Source organism: Muntiacus reevesi, chromosome X (assembly GCF_963930625.1).
Source record: "Muntiacus reevesi chromosome X, mMunRee1.1, whole genome shotgun sequence".
Classification (NCBI taxonomy): Eukaryota; Metazoa; Chordata; class Mammalia; order Artiodactyla; family Cervidae; genus Muntiacus; species Muntiacus reevesi.
The window spans coordinates 116,950,770-116,961,683 of record NC_089271.1 but is presented as its reverse complement, the minus strand read 5'-3'; the positions used below and the strand labels follow the sequence as shown (position 1 = coordinate 116,961,683).

The 10,914-nt window shown below is 48.6% G+C and overlaps 1 pseudogene; it reads right to left on the bottom strand.

Annotated features, from left to right (window-relative positions):
* Window positions 1-9,426: 9,426 nt before the first annotated feature.
* On the bottom strand, window positions 9,427-10,227 carry LOC136154794 (exosome complex component MTR3-like; annotated as a pseudogene).
* Window positions 10,228-10,914: the final 687 nt, after the last annotated feature.

The window sequence follows — 10,914 nt, the reverse complement described above, 5'->3', positions numbered from 1 at the left end:
CCCCGCCATTCTGTCTGGGCTGGCAACTGAAATGCTCACATGGCTTTGCACTAAGAGGTGGCCTGCCTGTTCCCTATTTCACCAGGAAAGCAGATACTAATGCAGCAGACCCTGTTAAGGGACGTTCTCTCCGCTCCACTGCAAGGTGTGCGCCGGGGGCGCGTGCGCCGCGCGGGGGCGCAGGTACACCAGGATAAACCACTGCTTGTGCTAAGGACCACGCAGAAGCAATCAGCCCGTGTCCCTGAGCAGAAGCCCTGGACCCTTCCACCATCCTTAAGCGGAGTCACAGAGAGGTGCTTTCAAGAGTGAAAACCTGTGATGACAGTGCGCGTCTTATTTTAGAAAACGTAAAATTAGGAAGCCTTTGGCTTCCAAAATTCTTCCCGTACTACCTTTCTTGTCACTGCTATTTTCCTGAATTCCTGAGTAGCCAGGACACAAGGTGAGTTCTGGAGGGTTAACTTAACCTTCTAGTGTCTTCAGCAATTCATCATATTTAGGATCAGTTCTGTCATCCTAGACTGGCATTTGGTCTGTAAAAGTATTGGTGGAGAACATGCTTTTTCACATCTATAATTTTTTTTTTTTTACTTACTGCAAAACAACTTCAAAGCGACATCAAAAGAAATAGTTGTATTGGGTGAGAAGCAAAACAAGGCTAAAATCTCATCCCACTCATGCAGCAAGTGCAGTCATTTTTCCTCACTCTTTTTCCTTTGGGACTTGCCATCTGAATAACACAGTAGCATCTAGAAGATTTGGATACATGTTGCCATTGGTGGTAGTGTCAAAGATAAACAAAACCAGACACTAAAGTGGTCAGGACAGATTTTAATCAGTAACATACTATTGCAACACAGAAAATATTCCAGTGTGAATTTAATTTATACAGAAGTGACTGGGTGTTTTTAAAGGGAAAACGAAGGAACAAGGAAGGGTGTAAGTGGAGGTTCAGTAGAGTCAGGAAAGTGAAAAATTACAAAAAGTGGAAAGTTGTTTGAGGGGAGTCAGTGTGAAACCCATCGGGGTTTCTTAACTGGTGCCTGTCAATATGTAGGTCCTCAACTTCCACAGAACCTGGGAGAAAGGGACCCTATGTTCTGCTGTGGCCTGGAAGAAACAGTAAATTATTTTGGCAGCCTTGAGTTTTCTAACACAGGCATGTTGAAGGGGATGAAGGTCATCCTCGGGAGGAGACCCTGAGCTGTTAGAAACTATTTTAGTATTTGTTCACATCTTTATTGACCAAGTTCGAGGCTTAAGTGAGAAGAGGGCTCAGAGGAGACTAGCTAGAGTTTGGTCGAGGAGAGCACCTTTATCAGCAGACCACAAGGCTTCAGTGGTATGTGACGCCAATCAGAAGCCCACACGATAGAGCAGAGGGGATCTCATAGGCCAAGATGCATGGAACTGCCTCATGTGGGATGGGAGAGCAGGGCCTGAGCCACCCACAGTGTGGACTCTTTCTTTCCTCTCACTTCTGTCTACTCATGCACACAAAACAAAGTTCTGTTCTGGTGAGAGTGACCCGGCAGGACGACTTTGACAGGGAGCAAGAATTTAGAAAACAGTGGACAGCCTGCAAAGTGTGTCCTGGAGAGAGCCCAGATGCTCCTTCCTCTGTGCCCTGCTGTCCTGAGGACAGCTTGTGGATGGTTTCCCTTAATAGATGCCCATGTGGCACTCAGGGACTTTGGTCTACCCTCCTGGAAAACTCCCAGTTACTGTCCCCACTGCCAGCCTTGGAGAGGATGGGATCAAGAGCTATCGGTCTTTTGTGTCACATGCAGATAACATGTCGGTATTTTCCAGGTTAGCTTTTGGGGTGGGGATGGAGTTGTGGGTGGGGTAGACATAGCTTCCCGAACTCGTGCTCAGGATCTCTGCTTGCAGAGTGGCTCAGGAGTCTATATATTTCAGAGTTCTCCAGGAGATTTAAGCTTCCAGGCTTCCAGATATGGAGGTTTCAAGGTTCCAAGAGCCTCCTTGACTAGGCTCAGAACTCCTGCAGTATCCACACCACCACCAGCACCACATTCTGTAGGTCAAGGCCAAGTCACAGACCAGCTCAGATTCAAGAGGCTAGAGAAATAGACTCTACTTCTTGATGGAACGACTGGCATAATCCCAGTGCAAAGGGCTGCACATCTAGCAATGGAAGGAATTGTTGGAACCTTCTTTGCAGTCAACTGACCAATCTACCTAGAATCAATATTTCACCATTCCAGGTGCTAAGGAATTGTTATGGGGTACTTGGCATGCAAAGATTCACAGCTCTTCCTTTAGCCATTTTAAAAGGACATCCAAATGATCCTCTCTGAAAAGGGTGGCTTGCCATGGTTAATAACTGATTATCATGGTTAAATGGTACGTTCAAGAAGCAGGCCATGGACTGGATTTGCACAGTACCATCAGTCATCAGTATAGAGCCTACATCTTTGGCTGCAAAGAATATAATCAATCTGATTTCAGTGTCGACCATCTGGTGATGTCCATGTGTAGAGTCTCCTCTTGTGTTGTTGGAAGAGGGTGTTTGCTATGACCAGTGCGTTCCCTTGGCAGAACTCTATTAGCTTTTGCCCTGCTTCATTCCGAATTCCAAGGCCAAATTGGCCTGTTACTCCAGGTGTTTCTTGACTTCCTACTTTTGCATTCCAGTCCCTTATAATGAGAGGTGAGGTATGGCGGCCGAGAGGAGCTACCCCACATCCGAAGCCAGTGGCGGCGGCCGAGAAGAGCTACCACACGCCCAAGGTCAGAGGCTGCGGCTGAGAGGAGCAACCCCACCTGCAAGGAGTGGCTGCTGCGTGGGCGCAGGAGGGCCGAGAGGAGCTACTCCACGTTCAAGGTCAGGAGGGGCGGCTGTGAGAAGATACCCCTCCTCCAAGGTAAGGAGCAGCGGCTGCGCTTTGCTGGAATAGCCGTGAAGAGATACCCCACGTCCAAGGTAAGAGAAACCCAAGTAAGATGGTAGGTGTTGCAAGAGGGCATCAAAGGGCAGACACACTGAAACCACAATCACAGGAAACTAGCCAATCTGATCACAGGACCACAGTCTTGTCTAACTCAGTGAAACTAAGCCATGCCGTGTGGGGTCACCCAAGACGGTCAGGTCATGGTGGAGAGGTCTGACAGAATGTGGCCCACTGGAGAAGGGAATGGCAAACCACTTCAGAATTCTTGCCTTGAGAACCCCATGAACAGTATGAAAGGGCAAATTGATAGCATACTGAAAGAAGAACTCCCCAGGTCGGTAGGTGCCCAATATGCTAATGGAGATCAGTGGAGAAATAACTCCAGAAAGAATGAAGGGATGGAGCCAAAGCATAAACAACACCCAGTTGTGGATGGGACTGGTGATAGAAGCAAGGTCCAATGCTGTAAAGAGCAATATTGCATAGGAACCTGGAATGTTAGGTCCACAAATCAAGGCAAATTGGAAGTGGTCAAACAGGAGATGGCAAGAGTGAATGTCGACATCCTAGGAAGCAGCAAACTAAAATGGACTGGAATGGGTGAATTTAACTCAGATGACCATTATACCTCCTACTGTGGGCAGGAATCCCTTCGAAGAAATGGAGTAGCCATCATGGTCAACAAAAGAGTCTGAAATGCAGTACTTGGATGGAATCTCGAAAACGACAGAATGATCTCTGTTTGTTTCCAAGGCAAACCATTCAATATCACAGTAATCCAAGCCTATGCCCCAACCAGTAACGCTGAAGAAGTTGAAGTTGAACGGTTATATGAAGACCCGCAAGACCTTTTAGAACTAACACTGGAATGCAAAAGTAGGTCTAAAGGTATAGGAGGAGTTATTTCCTTGGGGCAAGAATTCTTAAAGAGATAATTTTTTCTTCAAGCTTCCTCTGGAGTCTAAAGAATATTGTGACCACATTGTCAAAAATTGTATTCTTTTTTTGTGACCATAGTTTTATAGTCGAAATTTAGACCAGATAGTGCTCAACTTGGCCCTGATAACAAGGGCAGATTGGTCCCAGCAAGGACTGTCCCTCTGGGGAAGTAGGGGTCTTGGTTTAATCAACCCCAGGCTGTTGATTATAGGAGGAAGTCCTGGACATAAGGGAACTTCAGTTCATTTTCCTATCCTATGTCAATAAAGACCTACCAGTTTCAGGCCATTTTTCTTGTCATTGGATCATAGCTATAGATTGACCAATCATTTAAAAATATTTTCCCAAAGGGTTCCCAGGTCAGGTGTGGAACCTTAATTCACACATTAGCTCAAACAGTTTGTACCAGATGTCTGTGCACTCAAACCAAACCAACAAACCAAACCAAACTAGAACTTCACCAGCCAGGAGTCATATGCCAAATGAAACAAAAGGCAAAGAGATGCCCAGAAATCAAAAGCCAAGTGGCAAGAGTGCCCCATAAAGATGGTAAAGGGATGCCCCCAAATGAAAAATCAAATGGCATAAATGCCAAACGTGACTTCCCAGTTCAATTAGACCTGCAAGCTGGCAAAGTCAGTGCTAGCAGCCTTTTTAGTTCTGATAGTTTCAAGCAATTTCTTGTTGATTTTCTGGGAAGAAGTTACTCTATCATTTCTTTTTCTAGAAGCTTCTTGATACCAGTCAAAGCATAGCCTGCCTTTTCTAATTGTGCATGTAAAAATATCAATTTTAGAATATCAAAAGAACCCAAATTTGGCCATTTTAGGTTGAGCTCTCTTTTAGTAGAATTTCTCCAATTAATTAAGTACTTGGAAGTATGAGCTCCATATGTAGTGTACATGAACCTGGCTAGAGAGTTAGTCAGAGGCTAACTTTCTGACACCCCTTTATTTCTGTTGAGAGATCACTAGTGAACTTGTGTAGTGGGCCCATGTGCTGCTTGTGAGCCTAACTCTTTCAGGAGTTACCCCAGAGTCATTTCAGCTTGTCTTATGTGTCTCAGATTCTGCCTCTGGCAATCTAAGACTACCATGGCTGCTCAGGTAGTTGAATGGTCAGTGGCAGACTAGGCCTCCACCACTCCCATAAATTTCTCAGTCACTGAGAAAACCAAAATCGGCCAGGAGGAGTCTGGTCCCTTTTCTTCAGAGCAAAGCTCTCATGTATTTTCCTCCCTTTTATCCTGACAAATTCTATAAAGGCAGTCAAATTGAGGAAAAGTGTCAGATCAGCCTCTTAACCACTCAGCCAAGACCATTCAGTCCCCTCCAATGGAGCGACCTTGGCATCTTTCAGCCGAGCCCTGGGTATTCCTCGATTTTTTCCCAATCAAGCTCCCCTACCCAGTACCTTTCCACTGGGTGGGCAATTCTCCTGGCATCTTTCAGCCAGCCCCCCACCTAGCATCTTTTGACTGGGTGGGAATTCCTCGGTATGTTTCAACCAAGCCCCATTCAGTGTCTAGACCATGAGTAGGTATCCCCTGGATGTTTCACCTGGGCTCCCCCTAGTATCTTTCCTACTAGGAGGGGGCAGGTAACCTGCTCCACCACTAAATAAAACTCAGAATCTCAATCAATATGGGAGATTCAAGAACCAGGAGAGACTTAACCCAAATTCGTCTGCACTCGCGGAGGAGACAGATGGATGCAAGGGGCAGCTGCTGGTACCAAAGCTCCAGTTCCCCGTGGAGTCAGTTCAAAGAAAGGAAGTCCACTCTGGGTCGCTTCGTCAGTCTCCATAACTGTGTTGCTTGTGAGATTCTGTTTCCCATTTCAAGCTGAATTAGAGGCTACGTGCTGAGAGGCAGGATTGAAACAAGCCACCTGATTGGTCTCTGAGTTCTTTTTATTTCTCTCTCCCCTCCCTGGGTTCCATAGGTACCATCTCAAGGGAAAGGGCATTAGCATCTAGGCAATAGTTTCCTTCCACCATCTACTTTTCTTATGACTTAGTATTCATTTCAGAAGTCATCATTCTCTAGGGAATTTTCAATTAAGACACAAAAATTCATCTGCCGGATACCTTGGTCCTTATTCCCCCCGGGTTTTATTGCAATATAAATGACATCCAGCACTCCCAAAGAAAGGCAATGCCAAAGAACCTGCAAATTACCATACAACTGCACTCATCTCACATGATAGCAAGATTATACTTAAAATCCTTCAAGCTAGGCTTCAGCAGTATGTGAACCAAGAATTTCCAGATGTTCAAGCTGGATTTAGAAAAGGCAGAGAAACCAGAGATCAAATTGCCAACATCCACTGGATCACACAAAAAGCAAGTGAATTCCAAAAAAACCATCTACTTCTGCTTCATTGATTATGCTAAAGCTTTTGCCTGTGTGGATCACAGCAAACTGTGGAAAACACTTACAGAGATGAGAATACCAAACCACTTTACCTGTTTTCTGAGAAACCTGTATGCAGGTCAAGAAGCAACAGTTAGAACCAAACATGGAACAAAGGACTGGCTCAAAATTGGGAAAGGAGTATGGCAAGGCTGTATATTGTCACCCTGCTTATTTAACTTACAGGCAGAGTACATCATGCGAAATGCCGGGCTGGATGAAGCACAAGCTGGAATCACGATTGCTGGGAGAACTATCAAAAGCCTCAGGGGTTATTTATAGTGGAGGGGGAAATGGTCCAAATATTTGCTCTGTGCTCATGCTTGGGCAAGCAATTTCCCTCCAAGGATCTTAATTTCCTCACCTACAACATAAGAGTGTTGTCCTGGAATAGTAGTTCCCAAACTCAGCTCCTCAAAAATTTGTATGCTTTTAGTCATTCATAACCTGGGGCGCTCTGCCCCTAGATATTCTGGTTCAGTAGCTGTGGAGTTAGCAAAGTCAAGGCCTGGACAGGTGTGAAACAAGAACAAAAGCAATCCCCCAGGGCTTCCACAGGCCCCATGTAAGAAATCTGTGATGTAGATGTTAAAAGGTGCTCCTCCAACAATGGTAACCAGGTTTCCTCACTCTAGGGCTCTGAAAGCCTTGAAGAGTCTAATGTAAGTAGTGAACTATCAATAGATGTTAATAGTATGCAACATTCTCAAAGGCGTTTGACCATAGAACCAACACTTACTAACAGTCCAGGCACAAGAGCATTTTCCAGATCACAGCTAAGAAAACCCTAGATTAGGTGTCTTAGCTCAGATTGTTAAAACAAAGATCAAAGACTACATAGCTTAAACAACAGAAATCTATTTCTCACAGATTTGGAGGCTGTTAACTCCAAGTTTAAGGCAGCAGCATATGATTGCCTTCTCCCTATGTCCTCACATGGCCTTTCCTCAGTGTGTGTGGGCAGAAAGAGATCTCTCTCTCACTTTTCCTATTATTCTAAGGCCATCAATCCTGTTGGATTAAGACTTGCCCCTCATGACCTCTTTTAAATTTATCTCCAAAACTTTCTGTCTTCAAATATAATCACATTAGAGTTAAGTCTTGAAAAGACTAATTTGGGGGGAGGACTGTTATGGAAGTCAGGCTATAGCACTAGAAGATATCCAAGGTCACTCTGAGTCTATATCCTAAGATTCTCAGTGAATCATTTTTTTCTGACGAATCATTGTTCACAATATGAAGGAATTTCCAGTGGGAAAATAGTATAGATAACCTCATTTCAGTTCAGTTCAGTCACTCAGTCGTGTCTGACTCTTTGTGACCCCCTGAACCACAGCACTCCAGGCTTCTCTGTCCATCACCAACTGCTGGAGTCTACCCAAACCCATGGCCATTGAGTCGGTGATGCCATCCAACCATCTCATCCTCTGTCGTCCCCTTCTCCTCCTGCCCTAAATCTTTCCCAGCATCAGGGTCTTCTCAAATGAGTCAGATCTTTGCATCAGGTGGCCAAAGGATTGGAGTTTCAGCTTCAACATCAGTCCTCCCAGTGAACACTCAGGACTGATCTCCTTTAGGATGGACTGGTTGGATCTCCTTGCAGTCCAGTGGACGCTCAAGAGTCTTCTCCAACACCACAGTTCAAAAGCATCAATTCTTTGGTGCTCAGCTTTATTTTGTTGTTGTTCTTGTTAATTAATTTATTTTACTTGGAGGCTAATTACTCTATTATTCTGGTGGTTCTTGCCATACATTGACATGAATCAGTCACAGGTGTACCTGTGACCCCCATCCCAAACCCCCTTCCCACCTCCCTCCCCATCCCATCCCTCTGGGGCATCCCAGTGCACCGGCTTTGAGTGCCCTGTTTCATGCATTGAACTTGGACTGGTCATCTATTTCACATATGGTAATACACAGGTAACATAGATTTTTAAACTTGGGTTTCTTCAGTGACGCAGAACTGCATATATGGTGTGTGGTTTGCCTCCCATCTCATGTGGGAGACTCTCATCTGGGGGTTGATAGGGTTTTGTAAATGTTCATCTAATGGCATGTAACTGGCCCCTTCCCACAGATCTCTGCTCTGTTTTTCCACGTGGCCACGTTGAAGCTGGGCTAACCCTTCTTCAGTTCCAGTTGCCTTCTGACTTCATGGTCTCCCAGCCCCTTGCCCAGCAGGCTCGGCCTCGGTCCTGTAGGTGCCTTGTTTCTGTCTTGTTCCTTGCTGCTGTGATTCTAGATATTTCAGATCTGCTTTGGAATTATATATTATGTCACTGGGGGCAAATAAAGTTTGGGTTTTTCCCCCAGTCAGGGGTTCTTGGTGTGGTCCTCAGGCCTCATTCTGGTCTCTCAGCTGCCTCAAGCCAGCCTTTCCTAGAGCTGAGCAGGCCCCTGAGACACACACGCTCAGGTCACACCAAGCTGGTGCAGGGAGGACCCCAGGCGGCCCTTTTGCCAATTCAGACCTGAGCACAGACCTGCAGGGCTCAGGAGCCACTCAGGGCAGAGCCCACCCTCGTGGTCAGAGAGAACCCCTCTGCCCTACAGAATGGCCAGACTCCATCTCCAGCATCCAGAAACTCTCACTCCTGGCAGTTCAGGTGCCGTCTCGCTGGTGGACCGGTGACACTAGGACACATTAAAGATGATGCTTGTCCCAAGCCCTGAGAACACACTCCCCAGCTCGGAAGAGCCTTACTCATTAAAGTCGGTACCAAAAACAACAGAAGAATGTTTCCGATTATAAGAGTTTTTCTTTGGGTTCAGATGTACGTGGAAGGCACAGCCCCCTTGTTCCCGCTCTCAAAAGCAGCCCAGTTATTCAGGAGAGAGTCCCCGGCTGGCCTGATAGGGTCCATCCCTTGCAGGACAACAGCTCCAGGTTTCCCGATGAGTCCAGCGGAAGTCCTTTCCAACTTAGGAGTCAAGATGCGCTGGCAGGTTTCTTCAACTGGGTCGTGGCTGGGAGTCAACTCAATTAGAAAGGTTTCTTTAACGAAGCAGTTGGAAAGAATCGCTCCAACACGGCTATTCTGAGCACGCCTTGGCAAATCCTCTCCAGTGCTCCCAGTTCTCAGCTGCAGTTCTGCGCACGCAGTCTGCAGGCCGGCGGCTTGGTCCTCGGTGTCCATCGTTGCCACGATCTCGGGCTCAGAGTGGCGCGGAGACACCCCTCCGGTGGGCGGCCCGCACCAAACACTGCTGGAGAACGGGGTAGAGGCGCTGGCAGCCCTCGAACCCCAGGGGCACGGCCTCCGCCTAGCTCTCGGTCGGGCCGCCCTCCCCCTGCCCAGCAGCCCGGCCACCTGCTTGAGCACCGGCATGAGCGCCACGGTGAGGCCGGCGGCGGCGCGCTCCTCCTCCAGCAGCGTGGGGTCCAGCAGCCAGGCGGGCGCGGGCGCCGGCGCGCGGCTCAGGCTGCAGCCCACCACCAGGTCGTACGTCTCGACGCCCGTGTCGGCCAGGGCGAGCGCGGCGGCCAGCGCTGAGCCGCCGTCCCCCAGCAGCAGCGCCGACACCTCGAGCTGCACGCGCGGGTAGCAGCCCAGGCGCATGGCCGTCTCGAGCGCCTCCTGCAGCGCCAGCGCCCGCTCGCGATCCTCGTCGCCGCTCGGCGGGGCACGGCGCCCGCGGTCCGGGACGGGCGCGCGGCGGAAGTCGCAGAGCAGGCGGCAGCTCAGCGCCGCGGGGGCCTCGCCGCCCGCGCCGGCCGGGCAGCCGCCCCGCTCGCCGCCCTCGGCCCGGCGCGGGCCCGACTCGGCGCACAGCACCTTGGGGCCGCCTGCCTCCAAGTAGGCTGAACCTTTGGCCTAGCTCAGCAACCCGGCGCGCGTACACCGGCCGCAGCCGCGCCGGGTCGCGAGGGGCGGACGCCTAGCCCTCGCCGACCGCGTACAGCTGCGGCGGCTGCGACTACTCGGGCCCGCGGATGCGGCGGTGGTCCCCGGGCATGGCGGCGCTGCTGCCGGCCGGCTCCGCGCGTTAGCCCCACCGTGGGTCGGCGCTTCCGTCCGCCCGGCCGAGCGAGGGTGCGCGGGATAGCGGCTGGCCGCTCAGCTTTCTTCACAGTCCAACTCTCACATCCATACATAACCACCGGAAAAACTATGGCCTTGACTAGACAGACCTTTGTTGGCAACGTAATGTCTCTGCTTTTTAATATGCTGTCTAGGTTGGTCATAACTTTCCTTCCAAGGAGTAAGCGTCTTTTAATTTCATGGCTGCAATCACCATCTGCAGTGATTTTGGAGTCCAGAAAAATAAAGTCAGCCACTGTTTCCATGACCCCATCTATTTGCCATGAAGTGATGGGACAGGATGCCATGATCTTAGTGTTCTGAATGGTGAGCTTTAAGCCAACTTTTTCACTCTCTTTCACTTTCATCAAGAGGCTCTTTAGTTCTTCTTCACTTTCTGCCATAAGGGTGGTGTCATCTGCGTATCTGAGGTGATTGATATTTCTCCCAGCAATTTTGTTTCCAGCTTGTGCTTCCTCCAGCCCAGTGTTTCTCATGATGTACTCTGCATAAAAGTCAAATAAGCAGGGTGACAATATACAGCCTTGACGTACTCCTTTTCCTATTTGGAACCAGTCTGTTGTTCCATGTCCAGTTCTAACTGTTGCTTCCTGACCTGCAT